Source organism: Triturus cristatus, chromosome 10 (assembly GCF_964204655.1).
Source record: "Triturus cristatus chromosome 10, aTriCri1.1, whole genome shotgun sequence".
Taxonomy (NCBI): domain Eukaryota; kingdom Metazoa; phylum Chordata; class Amphibia; order Caudata; family Salamandridae; genus Triturus; species Triturus cristatus.
Window position 1 is genome coordinate 452,306,408 of NC_140593.1, and position 15,860 is coordinate 452,322,267.

A 15,860-nucleotide genomic window follows, 5' to 3' on the forward strand; every position below is an offset into this window, starting at 1 on the left:
CAGAGAAGCGGGTGGATCGGGCCCGCGACTGTACTGTTGAGCAATTTATAAGGTGGAGAAGTGGTATGCGTGGCACAAGCTGCGTTTGCTATGAGGCGGTGCGTGTGGCATAGCATGAGCACTTACAGCTGCACAAGTCCATATTTTAAAGCGCCGGATCAGCGAATGTTGAAGCGCGTGGTGCCACGGGTGAAAAAGGCATTCGCGTAAAGAGAAGCTTTCTGGTTGTCTTTACCTGACCAGTAGTGAGTTGTGCAGTAGGAGTGCTCGGGGCGAGTCTTCTTCATCCTGTTTCTTTGTTGGAGGAAACGTGGAAGTCTATGTTGTGCAAAGAGCTGGAGTGAGAGCGTGCACGCACCCATAAACGTGTGCATGAGCCAGTCAAGTCTCCTTGTGGATCAAGCCAGTGAGCTTACTGGTAGAATACTAGACGTCATCCCACTGATACGCACACCTAAGGGATCATTGTTACATTTTTCATTACAATCATTAGCGAATTGAGAGAACAGTATGCTGATATATGGGGTCAGATTGTAATCCCTAAGACTTTTACATTTTTGGGGGAATTTTGGATGCGATAAGCAAGAGTTATCCAGCAGTGAAAGGCACACTCGTGCCTGCACCGGTGACAGGCACCCCTGACAGAAGTAATCATTTTGGGATTGCATGGTAATTTAAAGAATTTGTTGAGAAAAGGAAAAAAAAGATTTTATTTATCTATTTCTTGTTATATTTGTTACAGTATCTTTTACAAAATGATACTCTTTTGTTGTGGTTACAGTTTCATTTATTTAAGTGCACCATGCAAAATGTGCCAGCGCCCCCATTCTTTTTGAGCAGTCCAGGGGAACCTGCTATTAAATGGAGCAAGTGGAAAAATAATGTAGGCACTATGCACGTGTGTGTGGCACCAATTTAAGTGTAGAAAGGAAACATTTGTTGTTACTGCACTGCCTAGGTGGTGAAGGACAGGAAGTGTTTGAAAATCTTCCGGATTTAGGTACAGAAGAACAAAGAGGGCTAGCCGAGTATGAAATAAGCATTGCACAACTAGATCAACTTTATTTACCCAGGGTGAGTACGATAATGGAAAGATATAATTTTGGGTCAATGGAGCAAGGAAAGGATGAGACGGTTGAAGATTATGTAACCAGTCTCAGGAAACTTGTGTCAACCTGTAAGTATGGTGCAGCTAATGAAGAGCCCATTAGAGATACATTTGTTTTAAAATATAGAGGGGATAAAATACGTGAAGAGTTATGGCTAAAGGATGAACATCCTTTGGAAGAAGTGATTTCAATAGCACAAAGGGTTGAACATATGTTTAAAATGTGTAAGAGATTTGAAAAGTGAGGAAAACAAAAGTCACATAAGTGTGGAGGAATTGGAGGAAAATGTGTGAGTTATAAAAAATTAAAAGTCAGCACATAAAGAGGTTGTGAAAGAAGAGGGGCTTAAATATTCAGATGAATGTTGACGCTGTGGGAGAATTGGACATAAGGTGAATGCTAATACATGTCCTGTGCTGGGTGTCATATGTCATGAGTGTGGAAAAAAAGGACACTTTATAAGATTTTGTAGAAATAAGCAGAGAACATTTTAGAATGAGGAAGTAAAAGAGATTTCTCATGAAATTGTGTATCAGGTCAAAAAGAACAAAAGGCAGGATCATCGTGTTGGTGTAGTGAAAATTGGAGGGGTTGATTTGGAGATGGAATTTGATAAATGATCTCATCTTACTATTATTTCAAAAGAGAGTTACAGTGAATAGTTCCAAGAAAAGAACAAATTGCAAAAAATGGATCTGTGTCCTGGGGGCAATGGAGGTCAACCCATATGCATGTTAGGTTACATCAATGCATATATAGAGTTGGGCAAGAAAATAATGGTTGGTAAGGTTTATGTTTAAAAAAAGAAGATGGTTTTCTTGGGTGGCCGCATCAGCGCATATTGGGTGTTACGTTGAATCCAAATGCAGAACCGCAGGTGCCGATACAGAAGTTTGAAACAGGTTCTAATGATTTTGTAACAGAATTTCCATCTTTATTTAAAGAAGGCTTAGGATGTTTGAAAGGATATAAACATTGTATAAAACTAAAAAAGGGGGCAGTACCATTTGTAGCCAAAGTAAGAAGAATTCCGGTAGCATTGCAAGAAAAAGTGGAAGAAGAATTGTGGTGGCCAACAAGGCCAATGGCGATATCAAATTATGTGTGGATCTCAGATCTTTGAATAAGGAAGTGGTGGTGGATAAATTCCCACTACCAAATATAGATGAAATATTATCATCAGTGACCAGGGCAAATTCTTTCACAACTCTTGATCTCAAACAGGCATACCATCAGGTAGAACTTACTGAAAACTCTCAAGAACTGACAGCATTCTTAACACCCATTGGTGCATTTAAATTCAAAAGGAGGTCTTTTGGTCCAGTGTCAGTGGCCTCTGTTTTTCAGAGAGTGATGGCTTCAATTCTAAAGGGAGTGAAAGGGGTCAAGTGTTACCAAGATGATTTGTTGATATTTGGTGTATCCCAAGGAGAGCATGACATTAGAGTAAGGGAGGTACTAGAAAGACTACAAAATGCTGGTTATTTGGGTCATCTCATCATTGGTAGAGGTATTGCTCCAAAGAAAGAACTGGTAGACACTATGGTAAAGTTAGCATCGCCCAGTTCTAAGGAGGAAGTTGTCTCATTTTTGGGTATGTTAGAATATTAAGGAAAATTCATAAAAAATGTAGCTAGTAAGTCTAACTACATGAGATTACTACTTTGAAAGAAAAAGGAGTTTAAGTGGATCCAAGAATGTCAACAAGAATTTGAGGAGTTGAAGAAGGATTTGAAAGATGCTCCCATTCTTCAAGAATTTGTTCCGAGAATTGAAACTACTGTTGTAACTGATGTGAGTTTGGGGACAATTCTAACACAAAGAAGGGATGGTGAAGAAAAACGTATTGCTTGTGCATCAAGAAGTTAGAGAGGAGCAGAGCTTAACTACTCTGTAGTGGAAAGAGAGGCTTTGGCCATTCACTGCGCATTAAATAAGTTTCATAATTTTATATAGGAACTTATTTTAAGGTGTGCTCAAACCCCAAACCCCTTAAAGAAATTTTTGAAAAGAAAGGTCTTGATTTTATTTCCGCAAGGATAAGGCGTAGGACTTTCATTTTTCAGTGGAACATTTACCAGGTGTTGCCAATGTAACAGCAGATTGTCTATCTTGTTTGGTAACTGGTGATGAGAAAGACAAGACTGTAGAAGATATACTGGAGGAGGAGTTTAAGGTGTGCAAGTTTACTTTAGGGGTCATTATGGAAGATGAAAGGACTGAAGAGATGTTAAAAGATAATGAGTTGATGGAAGTTGTGAATAAAATTCATGGTGGGACAATTCTATGTAAGACTTTGTCCAAGAATTGGCAGATGATTTCAGATGTGTTGGCAGTGGATAAGGGTATTCTGTTGAGAGGTACGAAATTGATTCCTCCCATTTCATTAAGGAAGGAATTGATAGAACAGGCTCATCAAGGACATTTAGGTATTGTTAAGATCAAAGAAAGATTGAGAGCCAGTTTTTAGTGGCCTGTGATGGATTTGGGAATAGAACACGAGAATAGAAAATGCATGCAATGTAAGATCAGTGATAAAATTCTAACTCCTCGCACCATGACCATGGTTTGTCATCAGCTGCCTAATAGTCCATGGCAAGAAGTTGCCATTGATATTGTTGGCCCCCTTAAAGGAGAGTATGGTACTCCGTATTTGATTGTTTTGATAGATCTATACTCTAGATGGGTGGAAGTCCCAAATGTACAGGATACCCAAAACTGGACCTTGGATTCACACTTGTAATCCTTCTCTCAGTTCTGGTAGAATGGCAAAAAGTAGGCAGGGGTACCTAGAGTAACGTGTGTAAAGCATTTTACAGTACCAACATTGATGAGAAGCAATTGACACGACTCAAACTAAATCCAAAACCAATTTATAAAAATTGAGCTTTTTTTTACTATAAATGTAGACACCAAATCAAAATCAATACAAGGTGTATAACCGAAGTAAACCATTTTATTTTTTTTGTTTGTTTTTAATTTCAGGTGTATTTTATTGAGCATTTTTCATAAACAACAAAGAGCAATCAAAATAAAAGAGAGTCTAATAATAAAAGGGACCAATCTGAGATATACATTTCTGTAGCGTACAGACCTGGATGGTTGGTAACAGTTGATGAGCAGAAGAAAAGCAACATATGATGTCTTGAAGGGCCCTTAAGTGGAATGGTGTGACTTTTGGTAGAAAGGGAGCTTCTAGGCGAATTCCACCCGATCTCTCTCTTAACTAGCAACCCCAAACTCCCGCTCTCAGGCCTTAGAAACCCCGATCTCTAGCTCAAATATGACCTCCCTATGGAACAAGCCTAAAATCAGAATCCATGGTTCTCCTCCCAGTTGGTCACACTGGGACTCTAGAGGCATCAACTTCTTGAAAGACCTAGGGCCTCTTCAATCTCCGTTAGCCTTCAGGGATCTGAAGTAAACAATTTCAAAGTGTTCAATAAATACGTTCTTTGCAGAGCTGTCAAACTTTACCATTGTGGTCAATGGTGAAAATATCAGGTGACACTCGGTCACTTGTGGGGTGAGTTCAACGGAACATACTTGGAGTTAAGGTCTTGCGGGTCCACAGACCAAGCTTCGACAGTCAAAACAATTTTGCTTTGCCCAGGGGTTCCGGGTACAGAGGTGACTTGACTGTCCTTGGTGCTGAATGGGACCCTCGGGTGCTGAGTAGCAGTACTTTGCAAAACAATACATGCAGGTCCAGTTCATGGGAGCCCCTTGGGGGTGAAGCTTGGAGGGGCCCTTGGACCAGGGATCACCAGGCAGAACAGCTCTGCCTAGCCTGTGCGTCTCGGGTGCAGAGGTGATTCTGGCTATCCGTGGTGCTGAACAGGCCTGCAGGAGCTGACTTTACTAGGAGTGCCAACGCTGACAGGTTTGTGATGCAAGTACTCGACAACTGCACCACAGAAGGAGGAGGTTGACAGAGCAAAGGATTCCCTCTTCTTCAGTGTCGAGTAAAGAAGTCAGTAGTTAGCAACACGACCAACAAACCTTGGCCACGGCAAATGCAGTGATTAGGCAAATCTTCTTCCACGAGTCTTGGGAACGCTATAGAGAGCTGAGACTTGCTGAGGTTCAGGACTACGCTTCTCAGAAGGCACTTGGCTAGTTATGTTTGAGCTTCGACTCGACAGAGCCCAGCGGTCAGTCCTCCTTTGGATATTGGAAGAGCGGTTTGTGCCTGCCAACCGCAGGGGACTAGTACCTATAGGCTTAGGGAGACCTGGTGAAGTATTTGGGGCACAGAGGGGTTCACCTTCCTTTTAGAACTGGTCTCTGGTCCAGGACACGTGGTAGTACAGTGGGTGCAGAGGGGCTTCCAGAGGTGCAGTACTTCACACCTCTTCTTTGTGGAGTCCTGCCTTGTGCTGACACAGCCTCTTTGTCCTTTTCTTCTTCAGAGCAGATCTGCAGTTCTGTTGTCAGCGGTGCCCCTTAAATCCTAGATTTAGCAAAAATGTAGGGATGTGAGGGCTAGTAGTCAATGGGCTACTAGTCTGGCGGCTCATCCACCCCTGAGGTGACCACATCCGGGGGGTGTATGTCACCTAACTACTCAGAGCCCACTATTCTTTTGACATTTCAAAATGGCACGCGCCTTCCTTGGGTGTACAGATCAGCTGGCACACCCAAGTGGTGTGGCTAGTCTGTGGAGGCATACCTAATTTCCCGCCTGCCCACAAACACGAGTGCCTGGGGGCAGTGTGGCTTTGTCTCCACTGGGAGACAAGTCACTTACATGTCAGTGGCGGTGAAGCCTTTGAGGCTCACTGCCATGATGGTTTTTTCCCTAGCCATCCTGAGAGGGTGGAGGTGTGACCTCCTTCCTGCCCAGGCCTTTTGTCTTACATCATCTGGGAGTGATAGCATTCACCAGCAGTAGGTTAGAGTGCTGTCTTGGTGGTAAACGTGTTAAATGGTAGCGGCAGTTTCAGTCGATAACCTTTCAAGTATTGCCCGGCGGTAATCGCCTCTCATACCACTCGATAATTTACCAATGAAAGAGGCAGGCGCCGGAGACTGGAACGCAGGAAACAAAGTTTTATTCCGTCGGAGCAGAACACATCAGATCAGACAGCAAGGTATCGTCACGAGGTGCTCTAACTGCATCTCTGAGGCCTGGCCTCTTATACACAGGTTTATTGCTTTATTACACATGGTACATTCTTATTGAGACTTTGATGTACGGAAAGACATTCCTTGGAACCCCCACTTCAAGCTCGTTCCCACACATATCTACAGTAGAAGTCCCCACCCCATCTACAGTAGGAGATGGCTATCACGCAGCTGGACATTCCGCCAATTCCCGGGGGTGTGTGCAACCGGCCGGGTCTCAGGGGGTAGGGGCTTTGATCCACTGTAATCCCTTTGATGTGGGGTGTTTCCCTTACAGTAGGGGCAATAAACTGCATCCGCAGGGCTAGGTGATGGCCTGGGATCGGTTCGGACAATGGGGCGCAGAGGAAGGGGGTTTATCAAAGAGAGGCATGACCATGTATGGGATGTCGGTCAGGTGTGGGATGTGGTTCCATGGCAGGGTCGCGCAGAAGGAGAAGGTTTATGGCCCATGTATGAGAGAGCGGGGGTGGCCGGTGCGCGGGGGATGCTTGCAGCGCCAGGGGAACGTGCTGGCGATTGACAATGAGCGGGGGAGAGAGTGGGGTGCCTAAAATGGCTGTCGTGTACTCGCTGTGCGTGGCGCTGAGGAGAGGCAAGATGGCGCAGATAATGTTCAGTTTGCAAGCTAAATTTCCACAGTCCTCCCTTTTAACATATCTCGCCAGCTTGCCTGGCCGACATTTACCTTCGTTAACCTTCAGCTATAATATCGTTAATGTATTTCGTACATTCCTTAAAGATACAGAGTTTTTAGGGCAGGCAGGAGTAATCTGACACATTTGCACATAGTTACATACAGGTGATAAAGTAGGCGAGGAGGTAGTACATACAAAGTTACATCAGCTGTGCCGCATGTCAGGCCCAGGGACAGGAGGAGGGGAGTTTGTTTGAGCACAAATAGGATACTGTAAAGCAAACAGGATGTTTCTGGCAAAACAAGGGATATTTCGTACATTACTTAAGGCCCAGACTTCGTGTGGATCGAAAATAGTCAGTATAGTCGTGTACATGGCTGGTGTTGTATGAATGTCACTATACAAAGTTACATTTTCTTAATTTCTCAGTGTACAGTCGGAAGTGATTGATGCAACATCATGAAAACTTGATAGGAAGATAGTTAATATAAAAAGGTGGTTGGGAGAGGATTTTCAACTTGACATGGGTTCTTCTTTCCAGTGTCCTTTTTTATAAAGAGCCATCACTGGTAAGCTCTTATTGTTGTTCTTCTTTCGTTGGCACTGTTGAGCACCGGCGGTGGAGCTAAGGTCCAGCTCAAATCCAATTTCTCACGTGGCAGGGTGTGACCATTCACTGTTCTCCGATCACAGTCCTGTTCCTTAACACAGTTCACCATAGGTACTTTGAGACAGGGTACCTGCTTTTTGTTCTTCTGTAGGTAAGTCAGATTCATAATCCATATAAAAGAGGGAGAGAGAGAGAGAAGGGTGTGACGTGCTTCGGGATGCCGAGGGAAGAGGGGGTGGAGTGGGATCGGATCAAAAATGCGGACCAAGGGGAGCAGAATCTTCCAGCACTGGGCCCATCAATCGGGCCCGACGGGTTGAGACTTCAGGCACGCTGGTCAGTGAGCAGGGGGCCTCGATGTAGCCCTTCGCGCTTATCATCCTGATAATGGTGTCTCGTCTCACGCCCTTTTTGCTTCGTAGCTTCCCCCTTGGTCGATGTCATAGATGTTCCATGGTCTGCAGCCAGGCTGTGCGTCACGTCCGACCCCTCCCTTCCGATGGCAGCACGTTATCTTTAAATGAGTACAAGAAACAAAATCTTACAGAGTTGGCAGGGAAGACATTTACATACTTCATCCTCTCTCCCAACCACCGAGTAGTTGCGGACATGCTTTTATCGGTTGCTGTATGATTGATGTCTGTTAACTCTGATGTTAGTGTGTGTGTTACTAATCTATTAATCATTGCTGTGGTGCAAGTTTCTGTGGGTGTCCCTGTCCATCGTCTGGCCTTCTAGGTGCTGATCCCTGTGCCCGATACTTGTTGCAGGAAGCCTGACATCCGTCAACCTTCTAGTCTATTAAAAATTCAAACCGGCTTCTCCGGTAGAGACTCGTTCATCTCAACACAAGTTTTGGTAATACACATCTTCCTCCGAGGACTACTAAGTTTATGAAAAAGTAAGTGCGAGGTGCTACTGTCATGCGTTCACGAGTATCCTTTTCGGGGAGGAACATAAGCTAAGCATTATTTTTGCTGGGGACAATAGGTAACCCTTTATCAGTTTAGGCGATGTATTATTAGAAAATAGGGTCATCAGCTGTTTCGTTCAAAATACTCTGAGACGGCTAGTATAGGGCTGGGGTTATCTTTGGGAGAACAGGGTGCTTTAGACATTCTATTTCGGGGTAATTGGTCAGGGGTAATTCTGGGTGGTGGAGATGGCGTCTTCTAAAAACAAAAACCACTGATGAGGGCCAGATTGGGAGACATCAGTCGTCTTACCTGTCCTTTCTTTCTCAGCCGATTAAGCTCAACATTTGCAAAAAGGAGAGGTAGTAACGTGGTAAAGTATGGTCGTTTTGTTTCTGTCAATTTGTTCGAACACCACCGTGTTTCAGGCCAATTATACACTTACCGAAGAGGTATGTGTCGTTAATTTATTCAAGAAGAAAGAGGGCAAGAAAGAGCCTTTTGTGAGGGAGGGGGAGAGAGAGAGAGAGAGAGAGAGAGAGAGAGAGAGAGAGAGAGAGAGAGAGAGAGAGAGAGAGAGAGAGAGAGAGAGAGACGTGTGCATCAAGTAGGCTATTTGGCATACATACGACACAAAACGAGAGAGACATGGGTAAGATAATAGGCCACTTGGTGCACACACAACATGGAGTAGCATGGGTCTGTTCCATGTAAGAAAACACAAGCGGGGAAAAGACATAAATTCGGTGATCACGTACACACAAATGCCGGATAGGGTGTGACAGTACATGCATCAAGCGCAGAAACTTAAGACGGAGACTCAGGGCTACGTTGAGTATGGGGACCTCTCCTTTCCTGTCCTCTTTTCCTATGCATGCTGCGTACTTTCAGTATTTTGTAGTTTATCTTAGGGGGTGTCGGACCCTTTATTCTCCTCCCTTTGATCGGTGGACGAGCACTTCAATCATACAGTGACGCTCTCTTCAAGTGACCCAAGCATGAAATGCATACACATTCATGCCGTATAATCGTAGCACACGCGCACAATCATATCATACAGTTTTTCATGTTCCCAATGGTGGTCTGTACTTTACGCACTATCTCACAACGTTTGTCTATGTTTTCCCTGATATTGAACTCGGTGCGGTCCATGTCCACTCCACTCTTCAGTCGGAACTTCGTCGTGACCTATAGAGGGAAAAAAAAGAGGGGAGGGGATGTGCAGTATTCAAAGTACCCTAGCGCGCGCAGACACGAAAAAGTTCTACTTACCACGTACCAGGCTAGTCGCAGGAATGGGTAATACCACAGACCTATTATTCTTTTTGTTCGAGGCAAAGATGCTCTATTTCATTCATCTCCTAAATTCGAGTTCCTTGGTCGTACATGCATTTCTCAATAGGTCGTGTACTATGGTGCAAGATACCATATCTGGCGTTCGGCATATACCTTAAGTTATAGTTGATCATCGATTTGACAACTCTTGGAAAAGGACAGGCGTGACGGGTACAAATTCCGTTAAACAAAAAGATTTTAGGCAAATTGAGTCTGTATTATCTGTATTCTTTCGCCTAGGAGTAACAATCATTTATTCAAAAGAAAAACCTTCAATCAACCTAGATGATTTGTCATGACACTGATTCCGTAATTCCTTTTAAGAAGCCCTTTATTTAAGACAATGTCAGTATACAAATACGGGCCCACAACCGCTATAGGCCGGCCACGGCGTGAGAGGTGTCAAGCATCATGAGCAACACTACTTTGGCATAAAATCGGTTCCCTCCCCGCCCCCCCCCCCCTCCCGACCATCATGTGTGGAAGCATCGCATATATATATATATATATATCTCTTTTTAACACAAATGTCACGTGACTGGAACGCCACAAGTGTTTGTAGGCCTCTCCTACATCGGCGCCATCTTGGGGCGAGGTCGGGCCAGTGTACAGTCTAAGTCTTTCCATGAATTAGCTGTTGGACCAGAATTCCTTTCGGTGGTTCGAGAACTTTCGTTAGCGTCAACTTTGCGTCAGCATGGCGTCACTGCGACCTCGTAGCAATGCCATGGTTCGTTCTTGGGGCGGGGCAGCAGGCGGGTTCTTCCGCCGACGCTTTGAACCAGTCTTTCTCACTGCACCAAGCGGAGGCAAGGTGGCTGCCGCCCGGGGCAAAGAACAATGGCGGCGGTTTGTCCTTACCGGAAGTCCGCGGGAGTCAAGTGCCAATGTCTCCAGCCGATTCTGCACAGCTGAGAGGAGCGTTTTGTCAAGGGTGGGGCCCACGCCCAAGCAGACAAGCTTTCGAGTCCAGAATTGTCTCACGGTGGGCTTAGGCCTGGATCCGGAGGAGCCGACCGCTGGAGTCAAAAGGCAGCAGCAGTAGCAGCTCTTCGGTACAGCCACCGGGTGGGTCCAGTAGCAGCGACAGCAGAAGTTCGGATGGTATCGCCACCGGGATGATTCCAGTAGCAGCAACGACAGCAGTTTGGATGGTATCGCCACCGGGGTGGGTCCCCGATTACTTGGCTGCGGGGGCCCACTCCTCGCGTCGGGCGCTAGTGGCGATCCTGGTGAACCCGTGCTTGGGCGGTTGTCCGGTGGTCGCGTGCAGCGGCAGGGTGCAGCTCAGCTGGCCGGTGAGTCAAAGACGGTTGGGTGCAGCTTAGCTGGCCGGCGAGTCAAAGACGGTTGGGGTGCCCTCATCTGCTGGCGAGCCTCCACCTGGGGAGGTGGGGGAGGCCTGTCCGCGGCGCTTCCCCCGGCCAGGGCACCCCTCCGTTACTGAAGAAAGAAGAAAAGAATGGGAAGATCCGCCCAGCGTGGCAGACTCCATCTTGGCGCTGTTAGAGTTTTGGCGCTTCGTATAGCTTCCGGCCTATTCGCACAACCGTCCGCCACTGAAGTCGATGGATTTGGCATGGTTTTTATAGCCCAGAGCTGACTAAAAGGACCGCCCAAAACAGGCCAATGTTGCAATTTCGAGGAAGGAGAGGCGAGGACGGTGTCACGTGGACGTTAAGGCTTTGGGATGGAGGTTGCAGCAGACTGTCATGTAAATAGTTGTTTTAAAACGTGTTTTAACCTGTTTACCCTGTTGGTGTGTTTGTTATATCTATAAGTTATTAAAATGTTATAACTATACTACTTCGTTGGAGTGTTTGTATATATTTGCAATCTGGCAACGAGCACAAGGATGTTACTGTGTAATTGGAGAAATAACATAGCCAAATTGAGCGCGATCTAGCCCTAGTTTGGTGACGTCGATGGTGGGTGTCAGCAGGCTTCCGTTTGTGCAGGATTTTGTCATGCTTATTGGGCAGGGTGGGCAGTAGGGCAGACATGTTTAGGTAGCGAGAGTAATGGAGTCGGGCTACCTCGTGGCCGTCTCGTCCGTGAGCTTGGCTCCTTCCCTTGGTTTCATATATCCCACAAAGGGCTATCTTCTAGCGCTACTTTAGTTTTGTAAGGTCAAAAAGGATCCCACCAGTGCCTTTACTATTTTGTCGATTCCTGCTCGTTCATCCTTCGTTAGTCGATTCCTTCTGGTGGAATCTTTCTTTCTTATCTCAGGGTCATCCAACGTTATTGCCGACGTTGTGTTCAGTACAGGAGGCTCGGCCGGCGCGGAGGCCGTGAGGGCCGAGGCCCCTGTACTGCTTTCGCTCGTGTTTGGGGGTTGTGGGTGTTGCACTACCGATTGGGAGGGTGCGTATGGAGGGGGGCATGTAAATGATTGGGGGACCCAATAATAATTCGTCATTCGTTCGTTGCTTACAGGACAACTCAGGGTAGAGCAAAGAAGGGGCCCTAACAGCGTACTGGCCTGATGTTTCGGGCTCCTGTCTTAGTTTAGTTTCCCTTCTCTCCTTTATTTCTTCTTCTAACTTTCTAGCGGTAAGGTGAGCTGCCTTTCGTAATTCCTTTTCTGCTTTTACTTCTTCCCTCTTTTTCCGTTGCGTTGCTTCTTTGCACCACATGCCGATACTGTCAAGCATAGTAGGCGTCGTCTTATTGCTACGCAGAGATATTTCTAGCACTTCTATCTTATGGTCGTCGAAGGATCCCATCAGTGGCCACTGACTCTCGGGGTCCTTCCTTGTATATTTATGCCATAGCTTGCTATAAGCTACGGCGACTAGTCCATATTTAGTGAACATGTCCTTATTAGGGGTGCCTTCCAGTGGAGCCGGATGGTCCACCTCCAATAAGCGGTCCGGGCAGAACCAACTACCAATCAGTGGGGAGAAGATAGGCATGACGGGTTTCAACGGGGACAAAAGTCAGCACTACCTATCTTTTCACTGCTTGCAAAGACTAGACAGAATATCTCTATTCCTCGTTATTTGTAAGCAGAGAATACCTCCAAAGAACCAATATCGAACAACTAGTGTTCGGACAATCAATCAATCAATCAATGGGGAGATAAAGATAGGCACGACGGGTTTCAACGGGGACAAAAGTCTGCGTTACCTACCCTTCACTATTTGCAAAGACTAGACAGAATATTTCTATTCTACGTTATTTGCAAACAGAGAATATCTCAAAGAGCACTATTCTTCAAAACAATCAATGTTCGGACAATCAATCAGTGGGGAGATAAAGATAGGCACGACGGGTTTCAACGGGGACAAAAGTCTGCGTTACCTACCCTTCACTATCTGCAAAGGGAGAGAGAGAGAGTATTTCTACTCCTCCCCGTTTGTAGACAGCGAATATCTCAAAGAGAACAATCAATGAGCAATACTAGTATTTCAAAACTTCAAACAATCAATCAATTATTTCGCAATTTGTCGTGTATCACGACCTTACCCGGACCGCGTGGACAGTTTCTCGTCTTCCGCCTCCAGCGCCCGATCGTCCTCTACTCTCCGTATTTGCCGCGGCACTCCTGATGGTTCCCAGTCAGGACCGTAGATCACTCGAGAGAGGTCTGCTCGGAACCAGTGAAGTTCGGATGATCGGCTGCCAGACGAGGGTCTATTGGGCAGGAGCTCTCCCGATCGTTGCAGTCGTTCACTCTGTCGTCAGGACCTCTCCCACTGGATCCACGTGTCTCTGATGGGCCCCACGCTTGGGACGCCAATTGTTAAATGGTAGCGGCAGTTTCAGTCGATAACCTTTCAAGTATTGCTCGGCGGTAATCGCCTCTCATACCACTCGATAATTTACCAATGAAAGAGGCAGGCGCCTGAGACTGGAAGGCAGGAAACAAAGTTTTATTCCGTCGGAGCAGAACACATCAGATCAGACAGCAAGGTATCGTCACGAGGTGCTCTAACTGCATCTCTGAGGCCTGGCCTCTTATACACAGGTTTATTGCTTTATTACACATGGTACATTCTTATTGAGACTTTGATGTACGGAAAGACATTCCTTGGAACCACCACTTCAAGCTCGTTCCCACACATATCTACAGTAGAAGTCCCCACCCCATCTACAGTAGGAGATGGCTATCACGCAGCTGGACATTCCGCCAATTCCCGGGGGTGTGTGCAACCGGCCGGGTCTCAGGGGGTAGGGGCTTTGATCCACTGTAATCCCTTTGATGTGGGGTGTTTCCCTTACAGTAGGGGCAATAAACTGCATCCGCAGGGCTAGGTGATGGCCTGGGATCGGTTCGGACAATGGGGCGCAGAGGAAGGGGGTTTATCAAAGAGAGGCATGACCATGTATGGGATGTCGGTGAGGTGTGGGATGTGGTTCCATGGCAGGGTCGCGCAGAAGGAGAAGGTTTATGGCCCATGTATGAGAGAGCGGGGGTGGCCGGTGCGCGGGGGATGCTTGCAGCGCCAGGGGAACGTGCTGGCGATTGACAATGAGCGGGGGAGAGAGTGGGGTGCCTAAAATGGCTGTCGTGTACTCGCTGTGCGTGGCGCTGAGGAGAGGCAAGATGGCGCAGATAATGTTCAGTTTGCAAGCTAAATTTCCACAAACGGCTTAGAAAGCCCGCCAAGGAGTAAGGGGACTCTGTAGTACAGTGGGCTCCCTCTAATGTCACCACCTGGGTGCATGCCAGCTTACCCTTGACACGAGAATTGTGTCAGGGGAGAAAAGTACACAGTTTGATACCAATAACAACTAAATTCAGTGGTACCATGGTGGAGCTGGGTCTCGGTTTTGTCCGGTAGCCAGTCCACGTTAACTTATGGATCGCCATACACTTAGACGAAACTTGAATGACAAGGTTATTGCAGAGGTATATATGTGTGTACATATATTCCTTCACCTCACCATTGATATAATGCACCCTGCTACCTGGGCTTTAGGAGGCCGACCTTAGTGGTGATTTACTTATAGATGGAAGGCTCCCGCAGGGCCTTTGGGAGATGCCTCACGGCAGGGGTACCAAAGGAGCGAGAGGTAGAATTCAGCTGCAGGCTGAATAGATGAGGTGCTCATGTGGGGTCCTTGGGATGCCACACGGCAGGGACCCAGAAGTGCCAAGATGGCACTGAAGACAAGCGAGACAGCCTTTGCGGCTCGGGCAAGTCTGGACGGACAACCACCAAGTCGGTAGCAAGTTGAAGCCTAAACCCTTGGCAACAGTGGACGTGGTATTGGGGCCCCCTCCAGAAGTTGATCTGTCTGAAAGCAGATAACAACCAAAAATGGACTGAATGAGCCACGATGGCAAATCATTAAGCAAGGCAACAAAATGTTATGTTTGACCATGAGAAACAAATGTATAAAATGTTTAAGTGTTTAATAAAGTGCAACCTTGTTTGGCACCAAGCAAGTTGTCCATGATGTGTTTAAAGGTCAAAGGGATGCAGTTGGTAAATGACTAGGGGAAGGGGAGGCAACTCGCCGCCTGGGAGGGTTTGAAGGTTTTTGCGGTTTCCTGTTTGTCTCTTTGCAGCTGGGCTATTTTCTGGAGAAGTTCCAGATTTCCTGTTTCAATCTGGCATTTGTTACTGCCTCTGGTAGTAAACAGCATCATCTTTACAGGAGGTAAACTCTGCAAGCGTCATCCAGATGAATAACTCTTAATACTGGTAATAGTGCACATTGTAGCAAATTCCATATAACAGGTATAATACCATGAAAGATAAAGTATGGGGATCATCGGAAAATGGTGGTAACAACATACCATTAACATGCTTTAGATTACAACCTTCAAACCTGAGCTTGGAAGACTGAGTTCATTTGGTTTCAAAGGAGAGCAATTAATAAAATATACACAGCTTGTTTCCCCAAAAGGAAAATAGGATGTGTTTAAAAATAATGAAAAGTTAAACAAACCTTTCATAGGAGTAGCAAGTGATCTCATGGACCACTGCCTAATCCTGAAAATGTTATTGTCAACATTCTGAAAGAGAAAGGGTCCCCTTAGGATAGGACCCCTTCCCGTTTGCGGATGGCTTACCATCAATTTAGAACTGATGGTAAAGTATTAATGCTTTGAAACCGGATTTCGGTCGCAAAACATTACATACTTTAAGAAATTGGTATTTGGAATGGACGT